Here is a 22,619-nt window from a genome sequence, read left to right as displayed (position 1 = left end):
TGCCTGTTGTTATAAACATTCTTGCTATTTATCATTTATCAACCATTTTATAAAGTCACTTGCGTACGGAGAGTTTAATTCTTTTCTGTATACTGAGCAGAAACAGGGACTTTGCTGAGCTGCGGTGAACAAAAAGAGTTATCTAAGCAGGAGAGGTGGTGGGTTGGGCTGAATCTGGGCAAACAGAGAAAGATTGGCTGACCCTGTTCCCTCCCATCTCCTTCTTTACCTACTTAAGGACTGCAGTGATTGAAATCTACGCCCTGTTTTGGTGGGCTCCTGGCTGGCAGGGCATAGATTTCAATCACCGCCGCAGCGTACATTCGCCATTTCCGTCGCTCCCCGCCGATCGCGCCGCTCAAACCCGACGTCTCCCGCTGCAGCTGACTGGCTCTGCCTGTCTCTATGACGGCAGAGCCATGTGAGTCGGTCAGGAGCCGATTTCATTGGCTCCTGGCAGTGTCTATCAATGTAAGCCGCTCCCATTGGCTTACATTGATAGACGTGGTCAGGAGCCAATGAAAGCGGATCCTGACCGGCTCACATGACTTTGCCGTCATAGAGAAAGGCAGAGTGGATGTCAGGAGGATCCCGGCGTGCCCCGGTGATGGCGATTGCAGTGAGTTTGCGTGGCGATTGGTCGGGATTCCGTCATTATAGTACCAGCGGTCTCTTGTCTGATATCAGATGAACACAGAACCATCCACTTGCTCTACCAGTGAGAAGGCATTCTTCAGTTCAGCATGACACCTTTCTTTGTTTAACTTACATTTTTAATTTTTTCTAACATTTTTATGAAATGTAACAAAAATATACACAGCTAACTTCCACTCCTTGCCAAGAACCCTTGTCTAATGTCGAGGACAAAAGGGCTTATTTCCATATCTGGGACCATATGCAATTCACTTTTTCACCTGAGTTTTCTCCTAGGACCAGGTGATATTTATCTATTTAAGTATTAATATAGCACCGACATATCAACGCAGCGCTGTACAGAGTATATTGTCACTATCTAGTCCCCGATATTTTTAAACTTGTCAATAAAACGCTTTTTAAGCCACCAGAGAGCAAGAAAATACTCAAAATAATTTTGATATTACCTTTTCACCTACTTTTTAGTACTTTTTTTTTGTGGAAAAGTGTTGGAAATTATTTTAATTCAAAGATGAAAAATGATCTCTTAGGAGAAAACTCAGATGGAAAAGTGAATTGCATATGGCCCCTGGTGTGGGGGAGGAACGTGTGGTAGGTCATGGGGTGAATTTTGGTGGAATTTGGAAACCACCTTTAATAAAGGGGCTTCATGGTATTTACCCCCCTTCCAGGGGATATGATTGTGGGTATACATTTTTGATTCACAACCATTCCTGGAAACAGTTACTAACTTTTCGTCATAGTTTAAAGCGGAAGTTTAACTGCTTAGTTTTGCAATATTAAATTGTAAATAATTTAGTCAATGTTTGCCAATTGTAAAGCCTTACCTCACTCTGATATAGTATTATAAATGTATTACAGATGCCAGCATCTCAACTGCTGGCAAGGTGAATCACTGTGGAATGTTTTTATTTCCTCTGTGACGTGATTCGATGATCTCCCAGAGTCCCCAGGGAGGAAGAAAGGTGCACGGCATCACAGCCTAGGCAAAACATTCCTGGGAGGGCAGGGTTCCATACCAATTTAAAGCAATATATAAATATCAGAAGCATTTATGATGCTAAAACTAGTATAGATAATCAAAGTAAAAATGGTTATACTGAATAAATTATTACAGTATGTCTATTACAGGTTATTATCATTCTTCTTTATGTCTAATAAACTGCCCCAGTTATTAAAATACTCTGAGGTCTTCTTTACAACGTATTTAAGAATAAAGAAGTACAAAAACATTTTTACTTAACCACTTGCCGACCGCCCACAGCCGACGGCAGCGGCGGCCGTGGTTATGCGGCGATCGCGTCATGCATGACGCAATCAGCCGCCGGTGACAGGCTCCGCCCCCCTTGCGCAGTAACCCTCCGGCCGTTCGGAAGCGCCGACGGGTTACTAGCCGCCCGATCGCCGCATACAAAGTGTATAATACGCTTTGTAATGTATACAAAGCGTATTATACAGGCTGCCTCCTGCCCTGGTGGTCCCAGTGATCAAGGGACCACCAGGGCAGGCTGCAGCCACCAAGGTAAGCACCCAAGCACACTGATCTGCCCCCCCCCTTCCCTCTGATCGCCCACAGCACCCCTCAGACCCCCCTATGCCCACCCCTCAGACCCCTGTTTGCACCCAATCACCCCCTAATCACCCATCAATCACTCCCTGTCACTATCTGTCAACACTATTTTTATGATTAGGTCCTAAACTGTCCCCTGGGGGCTCCTGATCACCCCCCACACTCTCAGATCCTCCCCAGAACGATTTGAGAACATCCTGCGCTTCCTGCACTTCAGTGCCAATACAACCTGTCATCTAAGAGGCCCCCCTGCTTATGACCGGTTCCTCAAAATTCGCCCCCTCATAGACCACCTGTCATCAAAATTTGCAGATGCTTATACCCCTGAACACTCATTTTGAGGAATTTGGTTTCCAGACTACTCACGGTTTTGGTCCCCTAAAATGCCAGGGCAGATAAGGAACCCCACAAGTGACCCCATTTTAGAAAAAAGACACCCCAAGGTATTCCGGTAGGTGTATGACGAGTTCATAGAAGATTTTATTTTTTGTCAAAAGTTAGCGGAAATTGATTTTTATTGGGTTTTTTTTTTCACAAAGTGTCATTTTCTACTAACTTGTGACAAAAAAAAAAACTTCTATGAACTCACCATACTAACTAACAGAATACCTTGTGGTGTTGCCTTTCTAAAATGGGGTCACTTGTGGGGTTCCTAAACTGCCCTGGCATTTTAGGGGCCCTAAACCGGGAGGAGTAGTAGTGACCTGTGAAATCCTAAAGGTACTCATTGGACTTTGGGCCCCTTAGCGCAGTTAGGGTGCTAAAAAAGTGCCACACATGTGGTATCTTTGTACTCAGGAGAAGTAGTATAATGTGTTTTGGGGTGTATTTTTACACATACCCATGCTGGGTGGGAGAAATCTCACTGTAAATGGACAATTGTGTGTAAAAAAACTCAAAACATTGTCTTTTACAGAGATATTTCTCCCACCCAGCATGGGTATGTGTAAAAATACACCCCAAAACACATTATACTACTTCTCCTGAGTACGGCAATACCACATGTGTGGCACTTTTTTGCAGCCTAACTGCGCTAAGGGGCCCAAAGTCCAATGAGCACCTTTAGGCTTTACAGGGGTGCTTACAATTTAGCACCCCCCAAAATGCCAGGACAGTAAACACACCCCACAAATGACCCCATTTTGGAAAGTAGACACTTCACGGTATTCAGAGAGGGGCATGGTGAGTCCGTGGCAGATTCCTTTATTTTTTGTCATAAGTTAGCAGAAATGGAAACTTTTTTTTTTTTGTCTCAAAGTGTCATTTTCCGCTAACTTGTGACAAAAAATAAAATCTTCTATGAACTCACCATGCCTCTCAGTGAATACTTTGGGATGTCTTCTTTCCAAAATGGGGCCATTTGGGGGGTATTTATACTATCCTGGAATTTTAGCACCTCATGACACCTGACAGGTGCTCAGAGAAGTCAGAGATGCTTCAAAATGGGAAAATTCACTTTTGGCACCATAGTTTGTAAACGCTATAACTTTTACCCAAACCAATAAATATACACAGAATGTTTGTTTTTTTTAATCAAAGACATGTAGCACAATAAATTTGGACATAAATGTATACAGAAATTTTACTTTATTTGACAAATTTTATCTCAGAAAGTAAAAAAAATCCTTTTTTTTTGACAAAATTCATGTATTTTTTGATGAATATAATAAAAACTAAAACTCGCAGCAGCAATCAAATAGCACCAAAAGAAAGCTGTATTAGTGGCAAGAAAAGGAGGCAAAATTAATTTAGATAGTAGGTTGTATGACCGAGCAATAAACCGTTAAAGCTGCAGTGGTCTGAATGGAAAAAAAGCTCTGGGGCGAAAAGACTGTGGTCCTTAAGTGGTTAAACTAAAATAAATAAAAATGTATTTTTAGACAGTTTTGACAAATTTTATATTATTAAGGTACATGTTAGTAGGGTGCTGTAATACATAGCTCTCTCACTTTGGAATTCTGTGCTTCAAGGTTTGTATGTCAGGGCACTACCTGTTTGCGGCTGTACTTAGTATCAAATAGCATTCTCGCCTGGCAGCACTACGTCTCCAGTTTGGAATTATGTATGGACTTTACATATTAAAGAGAAACCATAACCAAGAATTAAACTTCATCCCAATCAGTAGCTGATACCCCCTTTCCCATGAGAAATCTATTACTTTTCTCAAACGGATCATCGGGGGGCTCTGTATGGCTGATTTTGTGGTAAAACCCCTCCCACAGTGTGATGTCAGCGCCTCACAGCTCTAAGGTCCTGACGTCACACTGTGGGAGCCTTGTTGCATTGGGGGAAATAGCAGCTGTTTCCAACTGCCAAAAAAGCAAGCAGCATCTCCTTCCAGTGACATCACCTGCCAGCATTAAAGATGTTGCCATATGATAAATGTCAGAAAGTAAATCAGGGAGAGGAAACATTTTACAATGGGCAAACACTGACTAAATAATTTATACATAATTATTGTAAAAATGAAGCACTTTTTTAATACATTATTTTCACTGGAGTTCCTCTTGAAACTGTGTCTGTATGAGCTCCCTCAGGGCATTCCAGTTTACTCCCAAAAACCTAAAAATAAGGTAACGAGCTTCCTCCCAAAATTGGTCTTAGACTATAATGGATGTTTTGACTATAGTAGGGATTCAATTGTGAGCTTCTCTGAAGGACAGGTAGTGACAAGACTATATATATATATATATATATATATATATATATATATATATATATATATATATATATATATATATATATATATATATATATATACAGGGAGTGCAGAATTATTAGGCAAGTTGTGTTTTTGAGGAATAATTTTATTATTGAACAACAACCATGTTCTCAATGAACCCAAAAAACCCATCAATATCAAAGCTGAATATTTTTGAAAGTAGTTTTTAGTTTGTTTTTAGTTTTAGCTATTTTAGGGGGATATCTGTGTTTGCAGGTTGCAGGTGACTATTACCGTGCATAATTATTAGGCAACTTAACAAAAAACAAATATATACCCATTTCAATTATTTATTTTCACCAGTAAAACCAATATAACATCTCAACATTCACAAATATACATTTCTGACATTCAAAAACAAAACAAAAACAAATCAGTGACCAATATAGCCACATTTCTTTGCAAGGACACTCAAAAGCCTGCCATCCATGGATTCTGTCAGTGTTTTGATCTGCTCACCATCAACATTGCGTGCAGCAGCAACCACAGCCTCCCAGACACTGTTCAGAGAGGTGTACTAGTTTCCCTCCTTGTAAATCTCACATTTTATGATGGACCACAGGTTCTCAATGGGGTTCATATCTGGTGAACAAGGAGGCCATGTCATTAGTTTTTCTTCTTTTATACCCTTTCTTGCCAGCCACGCATGCAGACTTCTTCCTGTACCACTGCTTGAAGAAGGTGTCTTCCAGAAACTGGCAGTAGGACTGGGAGTTGAGCTTGACTCCATCCTCAACCCGAAAAGGCCCCACAAGCTCATCTTTGATGATACCAGCCCAAACCAGTACTCCACCTCCACCTTGCTGGCGTCTGAGTCGGAATGGAGCTCTCTGCCCTTTACCAATCCAGCCATGGGCCTATCCATCTGGCCCATCAAGACTCACTCTCATTTCATCAGCCCATAAAACCATAGAAAAATCAGTCTTGAGATATTTCTTGGCCCAGTCTTGACGTTTCAGCTTGTGTGTCTTGTTAAGTGGTGGTCGTCTTTCAGCCTTTCTTACCTTGGCCATGTCTCTGAGTATTGCACACCCTATGCTTTTGGACACTCCAGTGATGTTGCAGCTCTGAAATATGGCCAAACTGGTGGCAAGTGGCATCTTGGCAGCTGCACGCTTGACTTTTCTCAGTTTATGGGCAGTTATTTTGCGCCTTGGTTTTTCCACACGCTTGCGACCCTGTTGACTATTTTGAATGAAACGCTTGATTGTTCGTTGATCACGCTTCAGAAGCTTTGCAATTTTAAGAGTGCTGCATCCCTCTGCAAGATATCTCACTATTTTTGACTTTTCTGAGCCTGTCAAGTCCTTTTTTTGACCCATTTTGCCAAAGGAAAGGAAGTTGCCTAATAATTATGCACACCTGATATAGGGTGTTGATGTCATTAGACCACACCCCTTCTCATTACAGAGATGCACATCACCTAATATGCTTAATTGGTAGTAGGCTTTCGAGCCTATACAGCTTGGAGTAAGACAACATGCAAGACAAAAACTCATTTACCTAATAATTCTGCACTCCCTGTATATATATATATATATATATATATATATATATATATATATATATATATATATATATATATATATATATATACATATACATATATATATATATATATATATATATATATATATATATACAGTGGGATGCGAAGGTTTGGGCAACTGTTAGGCTTGGTGGTGTATTCTCCACAGTCAGCATGCAACGCATGAGCTGACGTGAAGGAGGTACACACACTAGCACAAGGAAACAGGCTATCCCTAGTATAGTGGAGGGGAGGACTGACTCCAATACGAGATTGTGGCGCACAGAGCCGGTGCAGATCCGACAGCCACAAACAATACTTTTGCGATAACGTTTCAGCGCAAGGTAGCGCTGAGCGCATAAACCAGAACTGAGGAGATCAGGACAGGTAGACAGAATGAACGCTTGCTAGCTAGCCGCTACTTAGTGACAGCAAGCGTCCACAACAAGACAGACTGGAATGAGGCAGCAATGCGTTGCAGCGATGGCGTGCCTCACAAAGACAGGACAGGATAGTCAGGAAATAGCAGGATCAAGATAGATGAACGTAACACAGACAAATATACAAAAAGTATGTTTTCCTAGCGTATTACAATTACAGCTATCAATGAAACTATTTGTAACGTCTGACTAACATATGTATATATCGGCAATGAACCGATATATGACATAAGCAGGAACACTGACTAGGACTGGAGCAATACAGGGAACAGGACTCAGAAGGATTCGCTATCTCTTCGCAGAGATGAACGCAATCCACAAACGGTAACAGAACAGGATTCAGAAGGGTTCGTTATCTCTTCGCAGAGATGAACGCAATCCACAAACAGAACCAGGAGCAGGATAACTAACTCAGCACGGGTGATCACGATACGCGCAAACTACCAAAACGTGCTGGAAAGCTGACTAACTGAACACAGGATATAAACAGTTCGTGTATGTATAAATCAGCGACACTAATGTATCAACGTAACACGAATACAAAGAAAATAATAAACGTGCTGGTATGCATATATATTGGCAATGAACCACCAATATATGATGCAAGACCAGCAAAGTATCTGAGAACAAAAAACACGATCAGGGGCTGAAGCAACAGCAAGACAGGCTTAAACTGAAGCTATGATAGCCCGAGGAGTCCTGCAGGAAGCAGATCTTTATACTGAGGTCATCCAATGGGAGCAGACATGCAGATTCCCACACAGGTGAATGATAATCAGTCACAAGCTGACAGCAGGGAAAGGCAGACAAAGCTATGCAGCTTGCATGGAAAGAGATCAGAACTGCCTGAGCTGCAGCACTACTACTGCCAGCAGCACCTGCTGCAGCAGCGATCATGACAGCAACCTTGTTAATCATCATAATTTTCCTGTAAAAATCGTTGGTTGTTACGATAAAAAATGTCAGTTAAATATATCATATAGAAGACACACATATTTGAGAAGTGAAATGAATTTATTGGATTTACAGAAAGCGTGCAATAATTGTTTAAACAAAATTCGGCAGGTGCATAACTTTGGGCACCACAAAAAATAAATAAACAGTATTTAGTAGATCCTCCTTTTGCAGAAATTACAGCCTCTAAACGCTTACTGTAGGTTCCAATGAGAGTCTGGATTCTGGTTGAAGGTATTTTGGACCATTCCTCCTTACAAAACATCTCTAGTTAATTCAGGTTTGATAGCTTCCGAGCATGGACAGCTCTCTTTAACTCACACCACAGATTTTCAATTTTATATATATATATATTCCTCTGCATGAATGCCTTAGTGGATTTTGAGCAGTGTTTAGGGTCGTTGTCTTGTTGAAAGATCCAGCCCTGGCACAGCTTCAGCTTTGTCACTGATTCCTGGACATTGGTCACCAGAACCTGCTGATATTGAGTGGAATCCATGCGTCCCTCAACTTTGACAAGATTCCCAGTCCCTGCAATGGCCACACAGCCCCAAAGCATGATGGAACCACCACCATATTTTACTGTAGGTAGCAGGTGTTTGTCTTGGAATGCTGTGTTATTTTTCCTCCATGCACAACGCCCCTTGTTATGCCTGAATAACTCAATTTTAGTTTCATAAGTCCACAGCACCTTATTCCAAAATGGAGCTGGCTTGTCCAAATGTGCTTTAGCATACCTCAAGCGTCTCTGTTTATGCTGTGGGCGGAGAAAAGGCTTCCTCTGCATCACGCTTGCATACAGCATCTCCTTGTGTAAAGTGCGCCGAATGGTTAAACGATGCACAGTGACTCCATCTGCAGCAAGATGATGTTGTAGGTCTTTGGTGCTGATCTGTGGGTTGACTCTGACTGTTCTCACCATTCGTCGCTTCTGTTTACAAGAGATTTTTCTTGGTCTGCCACTTCAAGCCTTAACTTGAACTGAGCCTGTGGTCTTCCATTTCCTCAATATGTTCCTAACTGTGGAAACAGACAGCTGAAATCTCAGCTTTCTGTATCCTTCCCCTAAACAATGATAGTGAACAATCTTTGTCTTCAGGTCATTTGCGAGATGTTTTGAGACCCCCATGTTGCTACTCTTCAGAGAAAATTAAAAGAGGAGGGAAACTTACAACTGACCCCCTTAAATACTCTTTCTCATAATTGGATTCACCTATGTATGTAGGTCAGGGGTCACTGAGCTTACCAAGCCCATTTGAGTTGCAATAATTAGTTCTAAATGTTTTGGAATCAATAAAATCACAACAGTGCCCACATTTATGCACCTGCCTAATTTTATTTAAACAATTATTGCGCACTTTTTGTAAATCCAATAAACTTAATTTCCCTTCTCAAATATCACTGTGTGTGTCTCCTATATTATATATTTAACTGACATTTTTTATCATAGCAACCAACAGGAAACAGGAAAATCAGGAAAATCATGACGATTAACAAAGTTGTCCAAACTTTCGCATCCCACTTTATATACAGTATATACTCTGTAAATAGTTGCAGATGTCAGCATTATATAAATGCAAAATAAATACAATTAATAATCAATAACTGTAACAAATAATTTCAAGAAGGTGTTGTAAGAAGATAAGTGTTGCCAACTTATAACAGCACAGTAATATTACAATGAAAATGTGAGTATGAATTTGAAAAAAAGGAATACTTGCTTAGGTAGATGGATTGCAGATAAACAGCAAGGGCAAGTAGAGAAGGAGTTACCTGCTGGGCAGCTACGCACACATAGGAATAAATTACGTTGTCATACCTGTTCACAGCTTGGCTTATAGTGAAATAGATAATGTAATATTCTATAAAAATCCTAAGTGGTTTTCCCTGCTACTTTTATTTTGCAAATATAATAATAATAAATAATATTATTTTTACAGAGCATAACTCCTACCAATGTAAAGAATTTGCTTCTGTTGTCTTAGGCAACCACATAAACCGGTACAGCAATATTTAACTAACCAATATAAAGGGCAGTATTCCTTAATAACAGAACATAATTCATTATTACGGTAATTCATTGATAATTTTAAAGATAGTATTGGTTGTGAAGGATTATTGTACAACCAATTCATCAACCAAAATGCATATGCACTACTAGTATAGTTACATGAACCCAGAATGCCTATATCTTTGAGATCCCCTAAATTAATTTAATAGATTTCTTTCTCTCACATTCAGTATACTCTATCTACCACTGATTTGTACTTGTTAAGGACATGTCAGAGTGTTCTTTAGCCATTTTGTTTGTCGTGACTCGTGAAAGCCATTCACAATAAATCCTATTGAAAGTAAATTTACAATTTGATTAATTCAACTGCACTCCACAGAAAACAAAGTAAATACTCAATAGGGGATCGCAGCTAATTTCAGAGTCACCTCACTCCAATCAATATACAATTTCACAAGTCACTTGCTGTGCATACTTAGTCCTAATCTCCAGCAGAGATATGACCCCTATAATAAAAGCAGAATACAGAGAGCGCACATAGTGCTCAGCACTGTTTGGCGCACTGTTTGGACATAATGCAATTTCCAGCTCGTGCTGCACTCCAGGGGGATGTGCCTTCACCAGTGGGAATAGAAACAACGTTCCCCCCTCTTGAATCCACTCACCGGATAGCAGCTTGTTACTTTGCATGTAGAAATCTGCAGTAATCCACTCTCATTTCAGTGTGATAAGTAACAATAAAGTTATCGCTGAATGAATAGGAGGAGCGCTGAAATGTGATTTTTTTTTTTTACGGGAAAAAACCTGTGATCCTGAAGTGGTTAATAAAACCGAACAAAAAGGTCTAACTCCTTTCTGGGATTTTTTTTACCTAGAATTTGTCTTTAGTGAAAAATGCCACATATATTTAAAACAAAAATGAATTTAAAAAAATGACAGAAAATGGTGCTGTGTTTATTAAACAAGCATATGCATAAATATTATTTTAACAACAATACAATGCCTTTAAAGAAGCACTAGTGCAAAAAATTGTAAAATACATTTTTATCAGAAGTACATTTCTCCCAGAGTAAAAGGCACCTTAAATTAGTTTTTTCCTATGTTGCTGTGTGATTGTAAAAATCTGACAGGTCTTGGACTAATACATTGCCTAGTGTGGTGTAAGGATCCCTCCTGTAGTGTATTCTGTCCTTTGCAGTGGAGCTGCAAACGGACAGTTCTGGCTTATCTGCCTGCATTCGGTTGTGCATTTGCAATGGGTCTCATTGTCATTTGCAATCGCTCTGCAGTTCTGGGCAGCTCAGGATGCTGTCATCATTCCACCAATTGCTTGTTGCAGCTGAGCTGTGGCCAGATAGCCCTGGATTTCCTGCATGCATGCTGTTACATAATACTGCATGTATTTCTTGTGGGGGTCCTTTGCATTCACAGCCAGCTAGCAAATGGTAATCAAGCCAGCTCAGGATTGAGTGATTACTATTCAGCTGTGTGGAGATTTGCATACCTGCATCCACTGGCTGATGCCAGCATAAAGGTCTGCCTCCCATTTTCATACCCGCCCGTCATAGTGGTCAATACGCTGATCTACTAGGCACCTTGTTACTCTGTATAGTTCTGTTATTGTAGTTCTATGCGACCTTATTACTTGTGCTTTAGCTAGTTCTTGATAAATATATATGCAGACTTGCTAATATATATTTATCCGTTAGTTGATCTGCTTGTTATTTTTCTTATCATTGTGTATTGCCTAGTTCCATGCTTGATGGACGTTCGCTGCATCTGCGGTGGATCAGTGAAGTCCATTATCCAGATAGCTTGGATTCTGCCATCACTATGTTGGTGACTGGTAGTATTCCTGCTACTCTAGTTTCTGGGAATGTAACTACAGGCTGCAGTTGCTATTAGTTATGTTCTATCCTGTAGTCTTGCCTGGGTGGATGCTTGCTGGTGACTGTTGTTAGCCAGCTTTCTCTGCTTCTGTAGACGTGACTGTGAGCTGCGGTTGCTACTAGTTACGCTCCAATCTATAATCCTGTCTTGTACCTGTCTGAATACTTGCTATCGCTAAGGCAGCACAGTGCGAACTAAGGCAGCACACATCGCACTGCACTGCCATTCTGTTTTATTGGTAGCGATATCGGAAGCCCAGAGCTGCAGTTGCTCTGGGCAGCCTGTGTAGCCCCTTCCATTTTCCAGCTCTCAGCCTTGTGGTCAGAAAGTATGACCCCCAGCATTACATGGGGATTTTTAGTATTTCCTTCTTGCTTTACAAAAGCCCAAAAAATTACATATTTTCCTTTTTTTTTCTTTTAATGGCAACCTGCACATTCCCTCTTGACTTCAGTTTTCCTTTGATTCAGAGCCTTCAGAATACTACATATTTTGACCTTGAATTGAGCAGCCCATACGTTGAACACAGGCATACAGGAGCAGTACACATAGGGCCCCCAGAGACATAGTGATCTCAGTGCATCTTTCTTGCCAGTAGGCACAATTTTGAAATATTCTTTGGCAATACTATGGGACCACAGAGCCAAATAAGTGCTCCAAAGTTGACCCTATTCCATTTGGAAGTACCCGTATGGCTGCTACTTACATTTAGGTACCATCTTGACATTTTCCATAACATTATGGCATCGAGAATCAATAATACGGATCCCAGAGAATAGCTGATGGTTTCCTGAGGCATTTGTCCTGCTTACAGCTGTCATTGGTACATGGCTAACTTGCAAATGAAACTCTAGCTATAATTGATGATATTTGTGAAAAGCAAAAATATTCTCCACACATGAGGAACTGAGTCTTATCTTTGTCACAGGGACAGCAGCACTAAGCTATCGAGATGCTAATTTTTATGCTTGATGCAAATTTTGTAGCAACTTTTAGGCAGCCAAGCTGTGTCAATCTCATCAGCAACTACACTTAATTGGCTCTGTTCTGAGATGCACACAAATTACAACAGAATCTCCCGTGTCTACTTATGCAGTCAAAAATCCCAGGTGAAATGGTGACAGCCTGTCAATGGAAGCAGCTTACTGGGGAAGGAAGGGGTTGACACAATCTGCAACTCAGCCTGTGTAATCTCACTGTATACAGAAATGAGATCAGGCAATTTTAGAGCAAAGAAAAATGACACTAAAGCAAGCACATGATTGGCTGTTGATCAGAAAAGGAGGGGCACACTTGTAAAGATTGAGAAATATGTGACTGGAGTGGGGAATGAGATATAATCAAGCCAGCTTTTTTCAGATTATCCTGGAATCTTCAGCCAGTGCATAACATGCGTAGTCCTGAATGAGCAGCACAATGAGTGTTTTGAGAAACCTACACAAAAGTATGTCTTTCACCCACTGCTTAAACTAGCTTAAATTAGTGCTTCTCAACCAACCTCATGTGTTCTTTAGAGTGGAAAAACTGAGAGCCCCTGATGGTGTAGTATGTTATGGAAAATTAGCAATCAGTTGTAAATATAAGATGTATACTCACAAACACAGGTTACCGCTAAGGCAACAAATGTTAAGGCAGGTGGAAGCTAAGACCTGACCCTACTCAGGTTAAGAAGTTGCTCTCTGTAGATAGGAAAGGGGAGAAACACCCCTCCACCAAGGGTGGATAATCGTAATACTGTACAAATATATAAAGGTGCCAAACAGAAAAAAAACAACTTATTTAAAAATTATAAAAAGGCAGGCAGACTTACCTCCCCAATAGAAGACAAGAAAATGTCAGCATAAGTTCGAAAAACTTGATTTACACAATGGTTCAACACATTTTCAGATGAAATCCTGTTTCATCAGGCAATTAAGAGAGCAACTCGATAGGGTCTACAATTACAAAGGTGCTTGGTCTATTGAAGACCCTATCTAGTTGCTCTCTTAATTGTCTGATGAAGAAGGATTGCATCTGCAAAACTTGTTGCTCCATGGAGTATTCAACTACATCTTTTTCAACTGATACCGACATTTTCATGTCCTCTATTGGAGAGGTATGTCCACCGCTGCCTCCCTTTTTATAATTTTTAAACAAGTTGTTTTTACTCTGTTTTGCACCTCTGTATCATTATACACATGTGTGTATGTTCCCCTGTCATAAAAACTGACCTGTGTAAGGTCGGCTTTAACCCATCTGAGACTGTCACTAGAATCTTCCAGTAGTAATTGACAGTTACTATAATCATCTAATTGCCTCACTAGCTAATTCCTTAATTTCTACAAAGCCGGTCTACAAATGACACTTTTGCGCTAATTCATACATGTATGATATATTTGGATAATATTACAAAATAAATACATATCCAAGGCAACACAATGAACATCTGTGGCTGCCTCTGGAAATAAAGGAAAGATGGCAACTGTGATTTAGCATTTTTCAATTTAGTTTTAATAACACCAATGTGGATGTCTGGAAATGAGATCATAGAGGAAGGAGATTTGGCAATTTGCATTTCCTAAACTTCGTGGTGGACTTAAAAAGTCTCATAAAATTCCAGTTTATTGGCAATGAACAAAGTGAAGTTGTTCCAGAAAAACAGCTCAGCACTTTAACGCCTCACACCTAAATGTCCCTGGGAATTCAGTGGCTGACTATAACACTTATTTTGCTTGAACTTTTGGATCTCTTGTATGCCCTCGTTTTTCTCTTCTTGCTCTTGGCACTTGTCTACGATTCACATTGGTAACCACAACTCATGACAGGAACTGTGTCATTCCTATTTCTGTTATTTCCCCCACATGCAGAGAAGACATAAAAGCAGGACAGTTTAATGATGAATGGGTATCCAAGGATCATAATTAAGTGCCTTTACTAATTCAGTTCACATGAAAAAACCAAACAAATAAACAAAATTAAATAGCAATGGCACATACACAAAACAAATAAATGGCTGCATTCCTAATAAACTGTACAGCCTTTGTTGACAAGTGTAACAAACTATAAGGATTTGCAAAGGTCCAAAAAGGGCATCACAGTCACCAAAAATCCTATTCTCCCTTTATTTTAATTTGTATGCCTTAGTGATTGGTTGCCAGGAATCATATCTGTAATCAAGAATTTCATTGATTTCCAAGATAACCTCAACCTCACTGCCAACAATCCAATCCTTCAAACTGTTATGCTTGGTACACACGGTAAGATTTTCCGTGCTATTTTGCGACCCGATCGTTTTTCCTGCACGATTCCGCACTCGATTCTGTGCTAGATTCTCTTATCTTCATTCGTTTTTCTTATCTTTTTCCATTCATCACTATAAGAAATCAAGCACGGAAACAATCGGGAGCAATATCGGACATGACGGATTTTATCTATCGGATCCATCTATCGCACGGAAAATCGTACTGTGTGTATTAGGCTTTAGTCGTATGTCCATCCAGACCAGCACTCTAGAGTATCTACACAGCAGGTTGGCTCCAGCTTACAGTGGTGATGGTCACCCTATTTTGTTGTTGATCACTGGGTGTCTACAGGAGAGTACTTGTCTGGACATACTACTACCAGTGTGAAGGTTTGGATTATCTTGGAAATTCTTGTGTACCTATCTGTGGCATAGGAACCTCTGGCAGCAGCACCCAGTTTGTCTTGCAACAATATATAGGAGTGCTTATACTTAACTATCCATTGTCTTTACTGTGAGCGCTGTTACCATAAGATTTTTCCAAAAAGATGTGTACATCTGTTCTTGTTCACATATGCAGTAAAATAAATTAAGACTGAGAAACGTGAGGTTTTTTTTTTTGCCGTTTCCTGGCTTTGCAAAGATGAATACTAACAGGGTGATATTAAAAAGATTACATATTGTGTTTGATTCATCCTATTTATAACAAATAAATACACTCATATGCACTATAAGAAATAACCTATTAGCAATAGGAAGCTTTTTATCTAATGCTGTATGTTCTTTTACAATACATGTAAATAAATAACCATAATACCTTAGAACGCACATAAACCTGCAAACATGTCTAATCAAGAAACCATTGTATAAAAATAAATGTTGAAGATTTCTGATGTAATAAAAGCATCAGTTTAAATAAATAAATCAATCCATATACTACATCTTCCGATGAGATAATAAAATCATGCTTGTTTAGTTTTTTTTTTTTTAAGTTTGTTTTTCAGACAGCAGGCTGTAGGCTGCAGCAGACCAGAGAGAAGGGAGGTCAAAGACTACATGCAGTCAGTGGCGTATCTGGGTAATATGATGCCTATGGCAAACACTGAAAGTACCCTTATACCAATTTCACCTGGGTAGAGAGTTGGCATCCGGGGCTCTGTTTGTCAAAGGGGACCCCTGGATGTCACCATGAACTCCTCCCCCAAAGGCATCGGTGGCCCCCACCTCCTCCTGTGCATCGGAGGTGGGGAAGAGCCCCTTGTCCATGGAATGGACAAGGGCTCTGGGCAGTGGCGTAGCTAAGGAGCTGTGGGCCCCGATGCAAGTTTTACATAGGGCCCCCCCAAACACTCTATACATAACAATTGATATGGCGCATCAAGACCTGCTAAGGACAACCACAGTGTCAGAGGTGCAAGAAGGGGATGGGGAACAGTTTGTTAATGATTACTACTATTCAAAGCATCTGTAGAAGTGATTATTATGAGTACAGGACCAATAGAACGCTAATACTGTGGTTGAGGGAGGGCCCTTTGGGGCCCCTCTAGCCCAAGGGCCCCGATGCGGTCGCAACCTATGCAACCCCTATTGCTACGCCCCTGGCTCTGGGGCAGAGAGGGAGGCTTGGCCGTTCCTCCCCCCTAGAGCCTTCCCATATTATGGACTATACAAGCTGGTATAGCCCATGCAGTCGGGGCTCCACATTTTGGCTATCCCAGCCTGCATTGGTGAGAAGGGATAAAAAAGGCTTGGGAGGGAGGACCCCACACTGTCCGTTTTCATGAAATGTATACAATGTGTATACAGAACTCAGAACTCGGAATGCAGTACAGTGTACTGCAGCAAAATGTTATTTTACCGTTTAAAAAACATTTTTTTCTATGTAACTTTAAAATCAATTTGCTCAAAAATGACATCATGGTGGGGCGCAGTGATTTCCAGGAGGGGCCAGTTCCCCAGCATGTCCCAGTGTAGCGCCATCACTGATTATGTGGTGTCAGTAGGGCTGTTCTCATTTGCACTACAAATGCTCTTACACTTTAAAAAAAAAAGAGATTTTCTCTTCTAGCGCCATGTCATAACAAACTGGAGCACAGGGCCCTGGTTGCCAAATCCTCTGCTGCTATGGCTATCAAAATAGATACATGTCACCTATCCCGTTAAAGAAATGAAAATAATTCATGCCGTGACTACATTTTTAGAGCTGGCAAGAAAATTACTAGATTGCAAAGCAACAAAGAATGTCTCTTCGATCTGTGAACATCTGGAACGCATAAATTTTACTGCAAACGAGATAAGCAGTGGTGTCAGTACAGTTTGTTTATTATCTGTCCATGTACTAGAATAGCGTCCCCACCTGCATTACTATGCTACAATGCTGCATTCATTTTACTGTAGAGCTTTGTGTATGGAAGGTTTTAATTGCATACAATATGTTAGCCTGCAAATCTACATCAGCTTGCCATGTTAGGATTACTTCCCTTGTAAAAATCGTTAATTAACATGAAGGTCCCCTTTGGTAGCCCTTAAAAATATATTTTTTTGCATTTCCTAATGCATTTTAATTTTACGAAGGTTACAATTTCATTGAAGCTAAATGTTATCCTTTTGTTAAGAAAATCTACATAATTAAATGCCCCCATCTATGCCTAACTAACCTCCAACTGCTTAATGTTAGGTACACACAATGATATTTTCTGCCATATTTACTGTCTGATCGACTGATCTGATTTCTGATCGATTTTCCATAGCAGTGAAGGTAAAATCAATTGGAAATCAGATCAAACCTGTCAGAAATAATCTGGCAGAAAATCTCAGCGTGTGTTCTAGCATAACACCAACCTCCCTGACACCATTAAAATGTAGTGGCTGCCAATATAGTTGTAACGACACACACAACCGTTATGGGATATAACCGGTAAATTAGCTTACCTTCCCCATGTATGATTTACACTAACCTGCCTGTAAACCATTAAGCTGTTGTGTAATAATAATACATAATAATATCATTGTAATGGTATATATAACCATTATGGTATATGACTGATAAATCATATAGCTGCACCTAAATTTTACAGACTGTGTTTGCATTAAAAGTATAGCCAGACCCAAATTTCCTAGCAGCTCAAATACATCATTCAGATTCAGCTGTATAATGCTTTCAAAGAGACACTGAAGCGAGAATAATTCTCGCTTCAGAGCTCATAGTTAGCAGGGGCACGTGTGCCCCTGCTAAAACGCCGCTATCCCGCGGCTAAACAGGGGTCCCTTCACCCTCAACCCCCCCCCCCCCCGCAAAATCAACGACCAAATTGGTCGTAGATTTTGCTGCTCCTAGAGGCAGGGCTAACGGCTACAGCCCTGCCTCTAGTCGCGTCTATCAGCGACGCATCGCCGCCTCTCCCCCGCCCCTCTCAGCGAAGGAAGACTGAGAGGGGCGGGGGAGAGGCGGAGATACCCGGCTGCACGGAGAGGATTTCGGGGGGTAAGGGACCCCTGTTTAGCCGCACGATAGCGGCGTTTTAGCAGGGGCACACATACCCCTGCTAACTATGAGCTCTGAAGCAAGGTTTATTCTCGCTTCAGAGTCTCTTTAAGTTAGTAGCTTTATTTTACCATTTTCATATATGTATTTCTTAAGCTTTGTGTTTTTAGGATTTCAAGAAAAACGCATTAAAACGCACCAAAAACAAACAACGCACACACTATTAACATAAAACATGACATAAATGCAGCCATTCATATAGTTACATAGTTATTTGGGTTGAAAAAAGACATACGTCCATCGAGTTCAACCAGAGCACAAAGTACAACACCAGCCTGCTCCCTCACATATCCCTGTTGATCCAGAGGAAGGCGAAAAACCCTTACAAGGCATGGTCCAATTAGTCCCAAAAGGGAAAAAATTCCTTCCCGACTCCAGATGGCAATCAGATAACATCCCTGGATCAACATCATTGGGCATTACCTAGTAATTGTAGCCATGGATGTCTTTCAACGCAAGGAAAGCATCTAAGCCCCCTTTAAATGCAGGTATAGAATTTGCCATAACTACTTCCTGTGGCAATGCATTCCACATCTTAATCACTCTTACTGTAAAGAACCCTTTCCTAAATAAATGGCTACGTTTTTCCTCCATGCGCAGATCATGTCCTCTAGTCCTTTGAGAAGGCCTAGGGACAAAAAGCTCATCCGCCAAGCTTTTATATTGTCCTCTGATGTATTTATACATGTTAATTAGATCCCCTCTAAGGCGTCTTTTCTCTAGACTAAATAAACACAGTTTATCTAACCTTTCTTGGTAAGTGAGACCTTCCATTCCACGTATCAATTTTGTTGCTCGTCTCTGCACCTGCTCTAAAACTGCAATATCTTTCCTGTAATGTGGTGTCCAGAACTGAATTCCATATTTCAGATGTGACCTTACTAGAAAGTTGAACAGGGGCAATATTATGATAGCATCTCGAGTTTTTATTTCCCTTTTAATGCATCCCAAAATTTTGTTAGCTTTAGCTGCAGCGGCTTGGCATTAAGTACGATTATTCAACTTGTTGTTGATGAGTACTCCTAAGTCCTTCTCCAAGTTTGATGTCCCCAACTGTATCCCATTTATTTTGTATGGTGCTAGACCATTGGTACGACCAAAATGCATGACTTTACATTTTTCAACATTGAATTTCATCTGCCATTTATGTGCCCATATAGCCATCCTATCCAGTTCCTGTTGCAATATGTCCCTATCTTCCTGAGAGTTGGTGATTCTGCACAATTTTGTATCATCTGCAAAAATAGCAACATTGCTTACTACTGCATCTACTAGGTCATTAACCACTTCAGCCTTCAGTCATTTTCACTTTATGCATCCGAGCAATGTTCACCTCCCATTCATTAGCCTATAACTTTATCACTACTTATCACAATGAACTGATCTATGTCTCGTTTTTTCCACCACCAATTAGGCTTTCTTTGGGGGCGGTACACTTTGCAAAGAGCCACTTTACTGTAAATGCATTTTAACAGGAAGAATAAGGAAAAAACGGAAAAAAAGCATTATTTCTCAGTTTTCGGGCATTATAGTTTTAAAATAATACATGCCTCCACAATTAAAACTCACGTATTATATGTGCCCATTTCTCCCAGTTATTACACCATTTAAATTATGTCCCTATCACAATGTATGGCGACAATATTTTACTTGGAAATAAAAGTGCATTTTTTCCGTTTTGCATCCATCACTATTTACAAGCTTATAATTAAAAAAAAATTGAAAGATTTCATGTTTACATAGATATTTAAAAAGTTTAGACCCTTAGGTAAATATTTATGTGTTTTTTTAATTGTAATGTTTTTTGTTTTTTTTTATTATTCAACATTTTATGTGGGTATTTTTGGGAGGGTGGGATGCAAATCAATTTTTTTTACATATTGGTCTATTTTTTAATTTTGTTTTGCATTTTCATGCAGTTAGCTTTTTGGCCACAAGATGTCAGCCATGAGTTTGTTTACAATGACGTCACTCTAAGCATAACACGGACGCTTAGAGTGACATTGGGGGAAATAGGAACAGAAAAACCTCAGCTTCCATGCGAAGCTGACGGTTTTTCTCGGGGGGAGAGCAATCAGTGATCGGGCACCATAGCCCGATTCACCGATTGCCTGGCTAGCGAATCGTAGGCCGGGAGTGCGCGTGCACGCGCGCGATCGGCCGCGGGGGCGCGCGGCAGCACACATGGCCTCCTGGGTGTAGCTAGTATGTCCAGGAGGCCAAAGTAGTTAATAAATATATTGAAGAGCACTGGACCCAGTACAGACCCCTGTGGGACCCCACTGCTAACAGTCACCCATTTTGAGTATGATCCATTGACCACAACTCTTTGTTTTCTGTCCATTAGCCAGTTCCCTATCCATGCACACAGACTCTTACCCAGTCCTTGCATCCTCAACTTTCGCACCAGACTTTTGTGTGGAACAGTGTCGAAGGCCTTTGCAAAGTTCAAGTATATCACATCTACAGCATTCCCAATATCCACATTAGCGTTCACTATCTCATAAAAGCTGAGCATGTTAGTCAAACAGGACCTGTCTTTAGTAAACCCATGTTGATGCTGAGAAATAAGATTATTTTCTACTATGAAGTCATGTATAGCATCTCTTAGTAACACCTCATATAGTTTGCATACAACTGATGCTACGCTTAAAGGTCTATAATTTCCTGGATCTGATTTTTTGCCCTTCTTAAATAATAGGAAAACCTTTGGCTGTACGCCAATCTACTGGGACTCTGCCAGTTGAAAGAGAGTCACTAAAGATAAGATAAAGGGGTTTATCTATAACTGAACTTAATTCCCTTAGGACCCGAGGATGCATGCCATTCGGGCCAGGTGCCTTGTCTATTTAGTCTTGCCTTCACTTCTTCCTCAGTAAGTATTTAATATTACAGTTGGAAGATTGAGACTCTTCTGCATCTGTAATTTGCAACAGTGCTGTTTCCTTTGTGAAGACAGAAGGAAAGAAAGCATTTAAAGAGACACTGAAGCGAAAAAAAATGATGATATTATGATTTGTATGTGTAGCACAGCTAAGAAATAAAACATTAAGATCAGATACATCAGTGTAATTGTTTCCAGTACAGGAAGAGTTGAGAAACTCCAGTTGTTATCTCTATGCAAACAAGCCATTAAGCTCTCCGACTAAGTTAAGGTAGCCATACACTGGTCGATTTGCCATCAGATTCGACCAACAGACAGATCCCTATCTGATCGAATCTGATCAGAGAGGGATCGTATGGCTACCTTTACTGCAAACAGATTGTGAACCGATTTCAGCCTGAAACCGTTCACAATCTGTGGTGGTGGTGGTGCTGCCGCCGCTTTCCCCCATCCCGCATACATTACCTGCTCCGCCGGCACGACTCCCGGGTCTCCGCTCTTCCTCTCCGCTCTGGTCTGGTCTGGTCTCCGGCATGCTTCCCTTCTTCCTGTCTGGGGGAAGTTTAAACAGTAGAGCGCCCTCTACTGTTTAAACTTCCTGCCGGGACAGGAAGAAGGGAAGCATGCCGGAGACCAGACCAGAGCGGAGAAGAAGAGCGGAGACCCGGGAGTCGCGCCGGAGGAGCAGGTAATGTATTGCAGCTCTATTCCGTCGGTCGTCGGGCACTCGAACGCCGCTAGCGATGCGCTCTTTACCCGCGGGCGATCGACGGTTATTTTCCGCACGGCGCAATCGACGGGATCGGACGGAATGGATCGAAATTTGGCGTGTAGCGCGAACGATTGGCAGCAGATTCGATCCCAGTGATCGAATCTGCTGTCAAAACGTTGGCAAATCGGGCCAGTGTATGGCCAGCTTTAGTCGTGGAGAGGGCTGTTATTATCTCAACTGTTCCTGGACTAATTACTTTTCCTCTGCTAGAGGAGAGGTCATTACTTCACAGACTGCTCTGAAAGACTCATTTTGAATGCTGAGTGTTGTGTAATCTGCACATATTATAGAATGATGCAATGTTAGAAAAAACACTATATACCTGAAAATAAAAGTATGAGAATATTTTCTTTGCTGCTAATCTTCTAGTAATTATTCATAGTACACAACCAATTCACTATATCATATTTTTTTTTCGCTTCAGTGTCTC

General features: G+C 40.8%; 1 protein-coding gene across 2 annotated transcripts in view; it reads right to left on the bottom strand.

Moving 5' to 3' along the window:
• The window catches only part of CHRDL1 (chordin like 1), a 133,905-nt gene that overhangs the window by 33,648 nt on the left and 77,638 nt on the right, over positions 1 to 22,619 (bottom strand). The window lies entirely within an intron of this gene.

Source organism: Hyperolius riggenbachi, chromosome 8, assembly GCF_040937935.1.
Source record: "Hyperolius riggenbachi isolate aHypRig1 chromosome 8, aHypRig1.pri, whole genome shotgun sequence".
Lineage (NCBI taxonomy): Eukaryota > Metazoa > Chordata > Amphibia > Anura > Hyperoliidae > Hyperolius > Hyperolius riggenbachi.
Note: the sequence above shows the minus strand (reverse complement) of the source record. Positions and strands in the feature narration are given on the sequence as shown.